This window comes from Camponotus vicinus, unplaced genomic scaffold (assembly GCF_025532165.1).
Source record: "Camponotus vicinus isolate PSW18456_S1 unplaced genomic scaffold, iyCamVici1.0 SCAF_8, whole genome shotgun sequence".
Taxonomy (NCBI): domain Eukaryota; kingdom Metazoa; phylum Arthropoda; class Insecta; order Hymenoptera; family Formicidae; genus Camponotus; species Camponotus vicinus.
The window spans coordinates 7,989,614-8,006,211 of NW_028141980.1; the positions used below are offsets into that span (position 1 = coordinate 7,989,614).

The window sequence follows — 16,598 nt, forward strand, 5'->3', positions numbered from 1 at the left end:
TTTCGTCTTTTAAAAATGTATCACCTCATGCATTAACCTCATGAAAGAAATAATGTATTTACCGTAGTTTAACGTTTGTTCCTTTAAAGAAAAGAAACAGCCGTAAAAAATTTTAATAAAGAAATTGTACGGGATGAAATATTTTCTTCATTCGAAAAAAAGCTATGAGTCTTGTAGAATTCAGCAACATAAGTTGCAAAAATTCTTTATTAGAAAAATCAACAAATTTTTATAAATTTAAAATTTTATTATTTTTATAAATTTAAAATTCTTTCATTTTTTTATTAGAAAAATCAGCAAATTTTTATAAATTTAAAATTTTATTCAAAATTTATGATTTTTAATTAATATTAAAAAATCTCTGCTACTAAAAATGAGAATTTATTTAATAAATGTATATACTTTTATTATATCTTGTATGTATACTTTTTATATAAATAATAAATTTAATAAGAAACTTGAATACGTGTGTGTGCGCGCGTTATTCAATCCTAAAGCTAAAAAGATTAATGAAAGGAAAGAAATTCGCAGAAAATTCTCGGAAAAATGAGGGAATATATTGATGCACAACAAAAAAAAATGACAAGTATCAGTTTGATTGAAACCTCGAAACTTTATACAACTGCACATGAAGGCGGCAAATTCGCCAATTTGCGATTTTGTTAGACACACATACACACACATAGGGGAAATTTAAAACGAACATTCGCGTACGCTCGCAAACAAAATATTTGGCGCAATGAATAAAATTTGATCCGTTTAATTTACAAATTATACCCTTAAAATAAATTCGCGAACTCGTTAACGGGAAAACAATGTTTTTCAGAGGAAGCACTGGATATTTGGAACAATAAACGATGTAAAAAATACAATATTAATTGCTTGCATATTAAGTCAAATATACACACGATCATTTAACGTGATTATTTGCCTTTTTATTTCAATATTATATTTGACATTAATGAAACTCAATTTGAAAGATGAGAAATGCTTTATGCCTATCACCTCGAAGATGATTCATCGCAATCTATCATTAGATTTATTAACACGAGCCAAGAAAATCTTCTAGGACATTATTTCTAATTGATGCCATGCGCGATTTTATGGTATGCAGAAGAAATGTTTATATCTTGTGAACTTTTATACCTTACTTATAAAAAGTATTGTAAAAATTTAATATGGGGAATGCCAATGAAATAAATTTAGAGTCTTGTATAAATTAGGAACATTAAATAATTTAAAAATGTAATAACTAAAAATGTACCATTAATTATAATTATTAATACTATTAATTTTCGAACAGTTTTATATTAAATTAGAATTTTTATTTAAGAAACTATTTTTTTAAATGCTTTTAAAGAGATTTGATTAATCGAATTAAAATGGAACAAATAAAAAGCGCGAAGAAGGGAACGTTTTACAAATATCTAATTCTCCGAGTAAGAAAATGCACGATAGCAACGCAAGATAATAGTCCGAGGAAGGTCGCGACACGGGTCGTGACCAAGAAAGCGTTACGAGTGACCTAATTTGAAATAAATATTGTTTTGTTTGCATTAATATTTAATACAAAAGCTATTTTTATTTTTGTACACACTCATGTGGTCCAATAAAAAGTAAATGTCACATCTAATCAACTGAAAATCAATTAATGAAATATTTCAGAAAAATGCATTGTTATTGGACATATTTCGTTATGAAACTCGATAAATTCGCAAGCAATAAAATATTCGTTAAAATCAAATGACAGATTGCACAATCCGAACAAAGGTATTAAAAGCTTCCGTTGATTCAGCAAGAGTGATATTGTTACCGTATCGGCTGCTTCAATAATAGCATTTTAGTTTCAGCTATAGAGTAGAATGCAGTGCGAATAGCTGTGGTATACGGTCTATTCAATATAACGCAATCCGATAAAAGCATTGTTGCATGCAATCTGTTCGTTGGTTTTATTTGGTATTTTGAATATACATTATATAGGATATTTTTAAAATTAATATACATAGCTCAAAAATTCATGTGAACGTACAATAACTCACTCGATTGATAGGGATGTTAAATGTTTCGGAAATTTCAGATATTATTTAGAACAATTATTTTAGAAATATATTTGGTGTATTTTTTCTGCCAATAATAATACAAGTTATAACATTTATTTACTCTTATACGATTGCTTATTTTCATTGCATTATATTAGAAATTTTTATAAAATTGTTAGTAAATGTTATAACTTGTATTATTATTGGGAGAAAAAATAAAAATTTTAAAATTTTATAAAATTTTTGATATATTTAATTTTATGCAATTCTACAGATTTTTCAGAATTTTTCAATTAGTCGATATTCTATTTAGAGAAAAAAAATTGATTTTTAGATTGATAAAAAAATCCCTGGTTATTAAAGTGAAATAATTAAAAGTTCAAGGACACTTGCGCGTTTTACAAATAACTTATAATTACTAACAATAAGTAAGTGTCTTTTGTTCCAAGATATACTGCTGTGTAGCAGAGAGATATATAGACATTGCATTGCCGGTTTCAGAATGAAACCGTTCATCAAACAACTGAACAACTTTGTTGTCAACACTGTAAAATGCATCTGATAAATACGGTATTTTACGATGACGCATACATAAATCTCTCTACGTCGCAGAATTTTGAATGTCATAGTTAGAAAGTTAAATATCTTGTTTCTTTAACTTTAGAAAATGTAAAATGTTCGGAAAAATACAGCATCATTAACTTTGAAAAACGCAATATCATTATTTTGCAGAAAAGTATCTTAAAATATATATTTTAAAGTTTGACTATTACTCCAAGAAGAAAAGACTGTATATCATCTTTACATGCCGCATTTCTTTATAAACGCAGCTTAATCATTGCATTAAGATTGTTGTAATTAATTCGAGATTTTCTTACTTTTAGATTAGCTTATATATTAGTCTGTCTCTGGCGCGGACAAACAATGCGCGGGAAGTCACTTTGTAAGCGGATTAATGTTTAACATTGAATCGCAACGAGACTACCTTGAATTTATTCATCGCATGGTGCGAAATGGCGCCGGCTAATTCAGTCGTCAGATTGCGAATTGGAAAACAAATTAAATCTCGCGTGTGCATGCGGTTGACTTTAATCAAATTAGAGTGAGTTAGTGGTAACATTCAGCACTTCGCGGATTTAATTACAGTTTTGTGATGATTATTCCAAGCACGCTACTTTTGACCGCCATTGTCCATCGCGATGTTATTTTTTGTATGCTAAGAGAATTAATACAGTATATTGTCGAAATGTACTCTTTATTTAGACGAATCGAATAGCATAAGGGATATATCGGACTTAATATCCCCAAGATACAAAATTACAATAACTGAACGTCTCAAGACGAAGAGTTGAGTATAAGATTTCCTTTATCATGAGATATAATAACTCTATAGACGTACAATATTATCCACATTTTTTTTAATAATTGCACACAAGTGAAAATATACATTTTAATTGACAAAAATGTAAAATCCAACACAAAAGTTCATAAATAAATTGATCGTAATTAACTTTGCGAACAGTTAGTTTTCCTTTTTATTATCTTTTATTCATCTTAAATCCACATATGAATTTTTGGATTAAAAGAAATAAATAAATTTATTAAAAATAAATTTTTAATAAAAACATGTTACTCTATTTGTTTTACTAAAATTTAACGAAAAATGTTAGCGGAGTAGTTAGCCGAAAGATACTTCCGTTTTTGGATTACTCTGTAAATTACTTTATTTTACTTGCCCCGGAATAGTATTAGCAGGGTAGTAAACAAACATAAATTGGTTGCGAAATTCTGCCGGTAGTCTCAGATTGCATCGCGTCGCTTATTTTGCACGAAAGCACATTTACACCAACGATTTCGTTTTAATTGTATCTACCAAGTCCGACCTTAAACAAGTCTATTCTACTGGCAACGGAAAGTTTATTTCGCATGGACGTGAGTCGGAGATCTAATCGATGGCATTTCCCACGCGCATTGCTATACTTCCTATTCTGATGTACAATATCATGAGATGACGAATATCAGTAAAGTGAAAATTTCAATAAAATAATTGTCATTCTGCGTGTCATATTTATATCGAATAATATATACCATATTTATAAACAATATTATCAATATAATTTTAATAATTTATATATCAATAATTTTAATAATTTATCAATAATTTTAATTTCAATAATTTTAATAATTTATCAATAATCTTAATATCAATAATTTTAATAATTTATAAAAAATAATATCAATAATTTTAATAAATTATAAAAAATAATATCAATAATTTTAATAATTTATAAAAAATAATATTAATAATTTTAATAATTTATAAAAAATAATATCAATAATTTTAATAATTTATAAAAAATAATATTAATAATTTTAATAATTTTTTTCATTAATACGTTTGCCATAACTCTACGCGTAGAACACTATATTTATATTTATTGTGTAATTATACAAATTACTCTGCATATAAATTTATATTTTATAATGTATATTTGCAATTTTACATACATCGCGTTAATTCGTGTTTGATTTCGTGTTTGTCGGAAACGTTAGAGAGTCTTGGATCCTTGGAGAGTGCTTTAATTTGTACTTGCAGTGCTGCTCTAACAACTTCTATGATTTTGTATCAACGTAATTCAAGAGCTAATTAACACAACAACATGCTTTGCAATTATGTTGCACGTTGTTTGCAAAGTTCGCAGGTACAAGGAAGTTAATATAATTTGCTAAATGAAATAATCAGAACGATCAAATCACATCGATTGCGAGAATCTAAAATTTACTAGCAGTTAAATATAATAGATTAACGTATCAATGTATAATTAAAACTTTGATTGTATTCTAATTATCGTAATAAATTGCGATTTAAATTAATAATCGGCGGATGAGCTTATCAATAAAATATAATACAATTTTAGCAGTTTATAAATTCAGATAAAAATATAAATATGTGAACAAGATTGACATTTCGTTTAATTATCAGCAAAAATGCACTCTCGCCATATGTGACATGTTTATTTTGCAAGAAATATTATGAAAGAAATAGTGTACGTATCATTAAGTATTAACATTACGTATCATTAAGTATTAACATTACGAAGACTACTATTTCATCGCATAAGAATTTCAACTTTCCTTCACAATCGAATCCATTAAATCCTACTCCAGAGTTTGAACCGAGAGGAAGAAAATTTGCGATAAAACTCGCACTCGGGGGCATGCTAATCGATTGCTTGCTTGCTCATCGTATGAATCGCTCGATTTAATCCTGATCGGTTTCTGATAATGCCCGACTTATTCGGAACACTCATAGCACGTTCTTCCGGTGTTTCGTTTTTCAATCGAATCTCTTGTCATGATCGATATTATCACAAAGAATTTCTTGTAAATTTAAAGCAAAAATATTCTATAAAATTCGCGATATAAATTTGTGATTAATATTGTTAACAATTTCAAATATTTTATGATTTTAATATTTAATTAATAATAGTAACAATTATTAACTATCATCATAAATTTTATTATAAATTGTTAAGGATATATTCGTCGGCATAAAGTTGCTTATAAATCGTTGAATTAAAATTATACAATGCTTTTGAAAATCTATTCGAAATTTTATTCTAAATATAGCCAAAACTATTTTAAAAATACAATTAGAATAGTTTTATTAGACTTTAACCTTATTTTTCGTGAATTCACAGTTTTCTAATTTTATTGAAATGTGTTTTTGTTCAAATAGGCAAAATTCTGTGGGGCAAAAATAATTTCTGTATGTAATTAGCAATCGTGAGTTTGCGGAAACATAGTTAATTTTTTTGCCCTCCAGGGGTTTGGCAAAACCAAAATGTTCCCGGACTCATTTCATTAGTATAAATTTCGGTTGTAATATTTCAAAGTTGAACCGAGTTTACGTCATCTCAAGTAAAACAATTAATATACACCTTTAATTGTCTACGCGTTTTCCTATTAATCAAAAGTTATTATTAATCTTATACAATGGCTTATACAATGGTTATTATTAATCTTATACAATTACTTTATTGCTAACACAAAGAATTTTTTACAATAGAATATTGCACACAAATAAAGGTCGTTTTAAACAATCTATATAAAAATCTGTAATGAAATTTTTTTTTATAAATCCATGTATTTATAAAAAATTTATATATTTTGATATGTACTTTTTTTGTATATGTGTACATTTTTAGATTTATTAAATGTTTTATAAAACATAGAAAATTATAGATAAATTTCTGTTTCGTTCAAACTCTGTCGCGGATAGAATCATTTAAAATTGACTTATGCAAACAAGAAGCTCGAAGAAATGCTCGAGCGAAAGCAATTAGGAAGGACCTTATATCGAGATATAATAATTCAGAGCAAAACGGTCGAAATGAGCGTTTTCCGATGCTCATATTTAGCTCGTTATTGCCGAAAAGATCATCGAGTGAAGGAAAGCGAGGGCGTAAAAAAGGAGTATTGCACGTATTGATGAGATATTTAACGGCGAACTAACTAAATAACATAACTTTTCGCCGCACGAACCGCCGATATTAAAATTCCATCGAATTTCGATAGCGGCTCAACGTTGCAAAATTTATTGCGCGAATCGGGAACGTCGCTTTCGTCTCATTACAATTCCGTAAGTCGATAATCTACCACCGAGTCGCTCTGTCCCCATTTCGTGCGATCGTCGCGAAAGCGGAAGGCCCGAGAAGGGAAAGACTCACGAGACCAGAGAAAATGCTTTCGTTATCTCACCAGGGAAACCGGAATCGATATCTCGCTGGCGAGAGTGCATGGTACCCCAGAGACGCATCTGTCGCAGTGGCAAGCTGTGACAATCGTGGTCAGTTTCAATATTGCATTCTATTGTATTTCTTGTATTACTCACTCTTGTTAGTCTTACAAAAGCGCAATTTACCGAGGCTACAAAAGTATACTTTTGTTTGACTTGGAGAGTAAAGAAAGTATCGGAAAGGATGGGTGGGAGATAAATGATAAGGCGTTTTTATTAAACTACGATGTGACGTAAAATGAGATATTGATTAATGCAGATATATTATCTACACAAAGATAAATTATGATTACAAAGGGAAAACAAAATACATATAATGTATTAGATAATACATAGAGAAGCGTCTCCTTTATTGCATTATATTTTACAATAAAAGTTCGCAAATGTATCCGTAATTACGATAAAATTCTATCGTTACATTTTTATATAATTATTATTCAAATAAATAAAAAGATAAATTTTTTTAATGATACGACATTGAATTTCACTCTCGCAATAATTTAGAAAATTAGAATAATTAGAATATTTATAATTATACAATTATAATTATATAAATTATATATTTATAATAATATAATTTATAATTATAATATTTATAATTATATAATTTATAATTATACAATTGTATGTGCATGCAATAATCTTGGGGAAAAGATTAATTAATGATGCGTTTTAAAATTTACGTTGTACCTCTGCTTTATAAGAACCTTAACATCAGAAAAGAGAAGTTATATCCTCTGGTTACAATCGAAACTGATATTTTTACAGTAGAACGTAGCAATACTATTAAGTTAGCTTTTCCCTCTTCTCAGTATCGTATTGTTCAGTTTCTGGATAAAGGCCAGAGCCGAATTACTCACTGACTCAAATAAATTTTTGATGTGTCCTCCCATTTTTGATCTATACTTTCTATCAATTTTGTCTTCTAAATTTATCAATGTTTAAATATTGCGTATGAATTACTCGAGTTTTATATAAAATTGTTGAAGAAAAGGGAAACAAGTATTATTATATTTAAACGTTTTATTAAACAAAGAATCCTAAAATAAAATAGACACTTGATTCAGTTGTGCACAAATTAATTTCCTCCATGAGAAAAAATACATAATATTTTAATATATTTTAATAATTAATAAATAATATAATTATATATAAATAATATTAATATTAATATATATAAATAATATAATATTAATAAAATAAATAATATAATATAAATAATATAATATAATATAAATAATATAATATTAATAAAATAATATTAATATTAATATATATAAATAATATAATTAATATATAAAATATTATTAATAAATATAATATTATTAATTTTAATGTATAATATTATTTCTCGATTTTATCTTGAAATAATATTAAAATGTGTGCGATATTGAGATGATTATACTCTCATTTAAGGAAAATAGAGAGAGAGGGAGAATTTATGTTTAAAGAATATTTCTTAAATTTAATATTACATTTAAGAATCACTTTACTAGAGCCAGCCCTGAAATAAAAGTGATACGACGATGACGCTCGTTTCGATTTCACGTGGATGCACACCTATATATATGTCCGATCGTGTTCGTTCTGCGTAACTGCAGACGGCACAACATTGATGATCGTAATATACCCTTATCCGAATAAAATATAGCTTAATATCTCTCTATTCTCATCCCTGTTCTTCTACGGGCGAAGAGAGATGTATATAAAAAATTTCATTTCAATGTCCAACATCCATCACTCTCTTCCCTGTTCGAAGATAAATAACAAAAATGCCACCTCAGAATTATCTAATATTTTTATATGAATATCTGTAAAAAATTATTCAAATATTTTTGAATATTTTTTTCTTCGTTTATTCGTATGTTTTACACACAACATGTAGATTTGTAATTTAAATATATATAAGCTATTTACAAGAGTTTTGCATTTTTATATCTTCGGGAACAAAATTAGACATAATATTCTTTTCATACGATAATCGTTCTCTTTGACACACTCGTGTACATTCCCTCGCTAAGCTTTCATAAAAAGGAAAAAAAATCATCTGCTTTTCTTAAATGAAAAAAATTTTTATCAAAGATAGAGGTGTGCATATAAAACTGTCGCATTCAGAGACCGAGTAATATACTTTGAAGAACTAAAAAAGGTTTATCTATTCAAAAGGAGGGGACATAATGGAGATATAAAAATTTTTAAGTAGAGCATAAAATACAATCCCACATATGTCATATAAAATTTCCTTTGTTAGATTCTTTCTTTTTAATGTCATTAGACAAAAATGTTTATTAAATTCTTTTCACATTAGTTATTAAATTATAAGAAATAAAACAAAAAATTTAGTTAAAGTGAAAATAAGGAAATTCTAAATTCCTTTATTAACACAACCTGAGATCTAAAAAAAGTATTTCAAGCATTTTATTCATCCTATTAAATGAAAATAAAAATAATTATACTGTACAAAATGCAATCTTAATTCTTCTTTCTAATTCTGACCCTCTCTCTCTCTCTCTCTCTCTCTCTCTCTCTTTGTTTTATTCATAACTTATAGTGTTCCAAAATAGCTTCCTTTATGATGTTTCTTTCGAAAGATTGAATAGCAATCGACAAAAGACATATGATGTACGTGGAAATCATGCGGATGAAGAATGTCGATCTTGCTCCAGAAAAATGCGGATGAACCAAGCGGAAAAATGTAAAGCTCCGAAGAGAAAACATCGGAATACGATCGGCATTCATCGAGGCGTACGCTGCCGTGAAAGAAACATCCATCATATCAAATCTCTTATAATTTTTTTACCAAATATATCTATATTTTCGTAAAAAGGAGGAGCAACTTTTCTCTTAAGTACGACAAATTTAGGTCATTTGTTGTTTCTACGAGCGCTATATGGATACATAGCACATATTACATACACACATCTACTTTAAATTAAATTATTATTATATTAAATTATTATTTAAAAAAGTTTACATCCGAATATTATTAATTTTTATAAACTCACTTTGCAATATTTGTACAACTAAAATCATACTTGCTAAACCGTCTTTCTCTTGCTTGTTGTACAAAATATAAACTATATAAATTATGTAGCGTGTAGTCGTATGTCTTTCATACGTATGTACGAGTGTAAATCTTATCGATAAATTCACCATTACACGCGAGATTAAGTATCGTCGACGCGCTCTTTTCTCCCCGTTACTCCACAATTTCTCGTGTACCGGATTCAAACCTCGTGCGGAATGAAAAGAAAGGCAGACACTACTTATGGATTTCGTCGCTGGCACCCGAATGTCTGGCTTCTGGCTCCACTTTGGCTGACCGAATCGATGATTCATATAGACACAGTCGTACGATTCTACATGCGCAATGCGAACACAGAGTGTTCCAGAAACAAACAAAATAAATGGAGTGCGTTCCTCTAATTATTCCGTCAATAATGATTAGTTTCTAAAAAATCACTCGATGAAACGTGTCGGGCTTTATTTCTCCCCAGAAAAAACTTAGTAATGAATGTAATTGATAAAAACTTAACATATTTCTTTCTCGATTACTTTAATTCAATTAAGTAAATTTATTTAATTTATTTAACATATTTATTTATTTATTTATTTATTTATTTTTATAATTTATTTATTAAATTTATTTAAGTAAACTCCACTACAATAAAACCTTTAAGCATTCAGATATTTAATCTTAATATAATAACGATAATAATAATAATAATAAAGTAAATAATAACAAAGATTTTCTCAAACTTGGAGATGCTTTGTCTGTTCTTAAAATAATCTTCTGTAGTAATCACTCTGTATTACCGCGAAGAACAACAATCGAACATCAAAGTTCGCGAGTAGGAAAACATTTGTAATTTATTGTGCGCGAAAATTGCATGTAACTTCAACTTTCGAAAATTCTCAAGTTTCTGTTGTCGCGGATAAAAAAGTTCAACTTTGTAGATTATATACTGCGATCGGTGAAATATTGCTTCATGTTTGAATTTTGTATATTATTACTTCCTTTGGAAAATTGAATTGCTATCTAAAACTTTGAATTAAACAATATTTTTTCAAACAAAGGTGTCGACTACTTAAATGATGACATCACTACAATTTTAGTACATTTAATTAAAATACACTTATCTAAGTTGTACACATCTATACACCCATAAAAAATTTTTACTTTCTTGTGAATAATTTTAAATAAACTTAATTTTAAACTTTGTTTATACCTAGTTGGAATAATTAATAATAAACATTAAAAAATCGCAACTAATATTAGCCATGTACTTATCTTTATTTTAACAAAAATATTTAAAATTTTAATAAAAATTTAAAATTTTAAAAATTCTGAATAAAAACATTCTAATACATGTCACGATTCTATTGCCTCGTCTCCTGTTCTAATCTACATGGGACACAAATTTATTTTCTCGGATTTCCAAACGTATCTTTTACTAAACTCATCCTTGGCAAAAAGAGAAAAAAAAATATACAGATTTTGGTCGAAAATTCGACGAAATATTTTTACGCGATATTTTTACAACCGACAATTTTTCCATCCGCTTGCCATCAGTTTAAGTTTCCGGTTATGTGCACATTTAAAAACTGTCTTCAATTACAATGTTTGCCATTGATGGAGCTTGAAAGCATTGCCATATGATCGACGAGCATCAGACTTTTCTCTATCACAGCGTTCCAATATTATCCTATGGGAAATAAGTTGCCGTCTGCAGTAACAGCCATGAAAGCCTCTTAACTTTTTCAGTAACATACATATACTGCAACTACTTTTTTATGCGTTATTGCGTAACTGCTTTTTATGCGAGCAAGATATAACACAGTTAGATTGCGGTAAAAGCAAAACATTTTCAGAGAGCGCATTAGCTATCAGTATTTTCCCGCAGACAGTTGACAGTTTTAAACTATGAGAAAATCCACGAAATTTCAAATTTAGAGCAATAATCCGGCAATAATTGAATAATACGATTGCTTTAAACGTTTACACTACAATTAACATAGTATTAATACTATTTAATCATTCTGTACGACGATGCATAAATAATTAGAACGTATAAATATGTTAGAATTATTAATGAAATGAGCAGAAAAGTAAAAAATTTTATCACCCAAAAGAGAAATATTTATATTATACTTTAATTGTATATATATATATTAAAATTTTGCATATTTTTTAAATTAAATTTGTCATAAAAGATCATAAAGAATCAACGAATTAAAATTTCAAACATTCTCTATTAATAAATCATAAAAGATTAAATTACAAATAATCTGAATTTAAATTTACAAATTAATTGCGTTTATTCGTCATCATATACTTTGTTTTCTAAAATGCTAGTATGTATGAAATATCTTGAAATTCTTACAATAAAAACATATAACTTCTTTTTCTAAGAATATTTCGCTAAAACTAATGTACTATTTACAATAATAATTATTAAAATTAAAATTATTTGAGTTTTTAATAATCAATTAAAAATAAAAAAAGGATCTAAAAAATGTACATGTTAAACTTTATATATCATTTATTTCAACAAATATTTTAATCTTAAAGTTAAAAATATTCTCATTATGCATTAGGTTTCATTTATCTATAACGAATAAAATATTTTAACGCATTATAAATGAGTCATAACTTACTGAAAGGCTTCGTGAACATCTTCAGCAATTTTTTATTCGAGAATATCCATAAATTCATTTGTAAATTCGAATTTAATCGCGTGAAAAAATGTCAAAGCACTCAATATTATACATGTTGCACTGATAACATCAAAAGGACCACAGTCAAAATATAGCAAATTGCCACGTGCGTTGAGTCATATAAAACATATATAAATGCAGTAAATGTGATTCTATAGACTGTCGCGCTTTCAAACTACAAAGGTAATATACAAAGGTAAAGGTTTGGATAGAATTTTGAAACGCTGTATTCAGTGAATGATTGAAACGAGTGATCGTTGATTTGCGTGCCATCGTACAGCAAAATGTAATTAACGCGTTCAAAAGTGCTTTAACAAGCTTCATTTCACCGCAGATTGCCTTTCATTGAAACCTCGACACCGCGCGCCTATGACACAAATTCTCGATAAAATTCGATGCCATTATTGGCTATACTTTTATGCGATGTACCTAGGAATTTTTTAATATCCCTCCATTTATAACAAAATATCCAGTTTATTAAATTTTATAAAATCATTTATAAACAAGCTATTCAATTAAAAACATAATGTTTGGAAAAAGATACAATAAAAATATATTCGCAAATAATTGATAAATATAAATTAGGAAAGAAAAAAAGGATTGATAAATTAATTATAATTAGAAAAGAAAAAAATTTATTTAAGAAATTAAAAATTATTAGTTGTTAAATAAATTATGCGATGTGATGATCGTTTTATGTCTCACCGACTCGATTTAAGCGAGAGAGATACTCAGACATCGTTAAACTAATATTCCTCTTTCGGAAAAACAAATTTTATGGTATCTAAGAATTACAGAGAAAGAGAGAGATATATAAATATTTATTTGAATCAATCATTTTCGAGAAATAATGCGAAAATTTTTAACATTTGCAAGTCTGAAATAGCTCCCAGGAGTCTATCTGAAAAAAATAAATCTCACTGTTAAAAATTTCGAAGAAAATTCTTGTTGCATGTCTTAACGTGCAATGAGTAAAATCGGTTAATTGGCGCGCCCAAGCGAACAATGTCTATGCAAATGTTCAGTTACAATCACACCCACGTGCGCACACGTGGAATGTATTCAGTGACATATAGAAGTTGAAGCCGATAGAGAGTATTATACATGTGTACCAAATAGATTTACTGTTGTATCCCATAGACAATTATTGGGAGAGTAATTTGAGATAATTGCTCATAACAATTCTTTACACCAAATACGAAATTATTTATTCACGTTAAAAATGATAATTTCTATTAATCTTGAAAATTGAAAGAAAGTCATAATAGACAGAGCGTAATTCAAATTTAACATTAATTTTATAATAGAAAAATTATAATATTTATTAATTACAATAATATTTATTTATTCAACTTCTTTAATGTTAAAAAAATAAATGTAAAGAAAAATTTTTCCGATACTATTTAATTCGTAGAAATATGCAATTGAACGGTAAAATCCGCTAGGTTTCCATGTTGTTACGTAACCCTTGCTGACTCGACGTAAATCCTCTAACTCATCTATGGTATTTTCATCCTGTGCGAGAGAAAATACAATTCTGCAAGATTCTATTGAGGAATTCGATTGAATCGGTGATGCGAACAGCGACACGACTCGAAACCAGAAATGTTTGAAAATCTTCCTCTAACACACGCGAGAAACGGAAGAAACGGACGTGCCTTTCCGACGAAAAATATCCAGCTTCTTTTATATGAAGATGCCTTTTCTTACATCTTCGATTCTCTGAACACTTTCGAATCGATCTTTACATCTCTCTATTAAATGTAATTTTTACATCAAAGTGATAATTCCTCTATTTGAAACGGATTGTAAAATTCGATTATTATTCGAAGAGTCGTAAAGTTAATCAAGATCAAATTAATTCTTCTTTATTTTAAATCATAAATTTCTATTTTAATATTTTTTAGTTTTTATCTATTTTTTAATTTTTATCTATTATTATAATTACTACAGTTGTAACCTCGTGGAGCAAAAAATTCGTATGTACTATGCTCAATAGAGAAATCATTCATCTATCGTCTACCGAGCTCCCGATAATCCATTATACCGGCGAGTTTTCATCCATATTATGATTACACAAACGGGATCGGCGACGACTGTTCAACGAGAAAGACCGTGAATTATGAGTACCGCTTATTCTTCCGTTGCGATGCTCGGCAAATGCCGAAAGAGAGATATCGCGGTTATATTTCTTCTCTTCCGTGCACTCGAGAACGCTTTTCTTTGCGTCTTTGATCCCGGAAAATATTGATAGCTCGCCGATTAGTTGTAACAATTTTTGAGTATTTTCAAATCGCATATTCTTCGAAATTTCTGAATTTCTTGATAATTATTAGTTCAATTATTGTAATGAAAAATAAAAAAATTTTTGTTATTGTTTTATATATACATATTTTATTATTATTATAAGTAGATTAATAATATGTGTGTGCTATATAAATTAATCTCTACATTGTCATAATATATTACACTTTTAATTTATCATCCAAAATACATTAAATATAAAAAAAGAGGAACACATTTGATAATTATTTTTCTGTGTTATTCAAATTGTATTAAATTGATTTTTGTATATTAAGAGTTTTTATAAATTTAGATCTTCATATTTAGAAAGTTTTAATTCAGAAATGAAAAAAATGAATTTTAATATTTTATTTTTTCTAGAATTTTGAGATACATGAAGAAAATCAAATCTGAATACAATACAAATATATATTTGTATTTTATTTTTATATTATTTATTTGTTATTTTTCTTTTTCATTTTGTATATTCCATTCAGATTTGATTTTTTTCATGTATTTCAAAATTCTAGAAAAAATAAAATATTAAAATTCATTTTTTTTCATTTCTGAATTAAAATGTTCCAAATATGAAAATCTAAATTTATAAAAACTCTTAATATACAAGAATCAATTTAATACAATTTATCTAAACAGCAAATACACGATAATTGCAATAAAAGAATTAATGAAAAATCAAAATATAGAATGCGACAATATAATATGTTGAATTTTTATAATAGCAAAAGATTTAACATACTTCATATCGAGTTAATATTGAATAAATAGTATGTGTAATTTAATAGCTTTATCGTTATTAACCTATATATTATACATCCACGATCACTTCATATAACATCTACACATCTCATTTATATTCTATAAGTATATTTTACTATAAGCAAGTGACATTAGTAGCCCTCCAGATATGATTACAACAATAAATTTCTTATCATATTATTTTATAGTTTGTCAGATTGCATTGTAAAATATATTCACGCGTTTTTCAGTCCATTTAAAAAATATCAAGCTATGCAAAAATCTTGATAAAGTAGCAATTTGAATATGATGGGATCATAAAAAAGCAGAATTGCTTATAAAGATGCAAAGATGCTTCGCGAAAGAATTTTTTTGAGAAAGAATTTGCAGCTAAACCTTCTTGAAGACAAGAATCCTAAACGATACACGCTTCACCGAAGACTGCTGTAATTCGGCGAAAAATTTTGGACACTCACGTCGCGTTCCTTGGAAATGGGAATTCGAGATGAGATGTCGATACAAAGACGGAAAAAGTTAAGCGATTCGGAAATTCGACTCGTTTCGGCATCGACCGCGATTATTTAATCCTTAGATACTTTCGTGATGTCTTAGATACTTTCTCTTTATTGTAGCGTATTTAATATTTTGTGAATTAATTTTATATTTTTAAAATTATTTCATTTTCTCTTTCTCTCTCTCTCTCTCTCTCTCTCTCTCTCTCTCTCTCTCTTTAAATTAATTGCATAAATATGTAATTGCAAAATAATGTGCGTATGACATTACTAGTAATAAAACTAATATGTAAAATGTTTTACATTTCTTACAAGTTATGAAATATAGTTTAAAAAATAAGAACCGCACATGGATACCTAATTTTAAATGTTTAAATATCTAAGAATCAAGACATGTTTCGATGATCAAGTCTCGTTAACCATCTCAAATGAATTATCTAAAACAAATTATGCAGCTAATATTTTATTACACATGTAATTTATTGTGGTTTA

General features: G+C 27.7%; 1 protein-coding gene across 4 annotated transcripts in view; it reads right to left on the reverse strand.

Annotated features, from left to right (window-relative positions):
- LOC145976101 (uncharacterized) overlaps nt 1–16,598 on the reverse strand; it is a 78,627-nt gene that overhangs the window by 21,092 nt on the left and 40,937 nt on the right. The gene's annotated exons all lie outside the window — the stretch shown is intronic.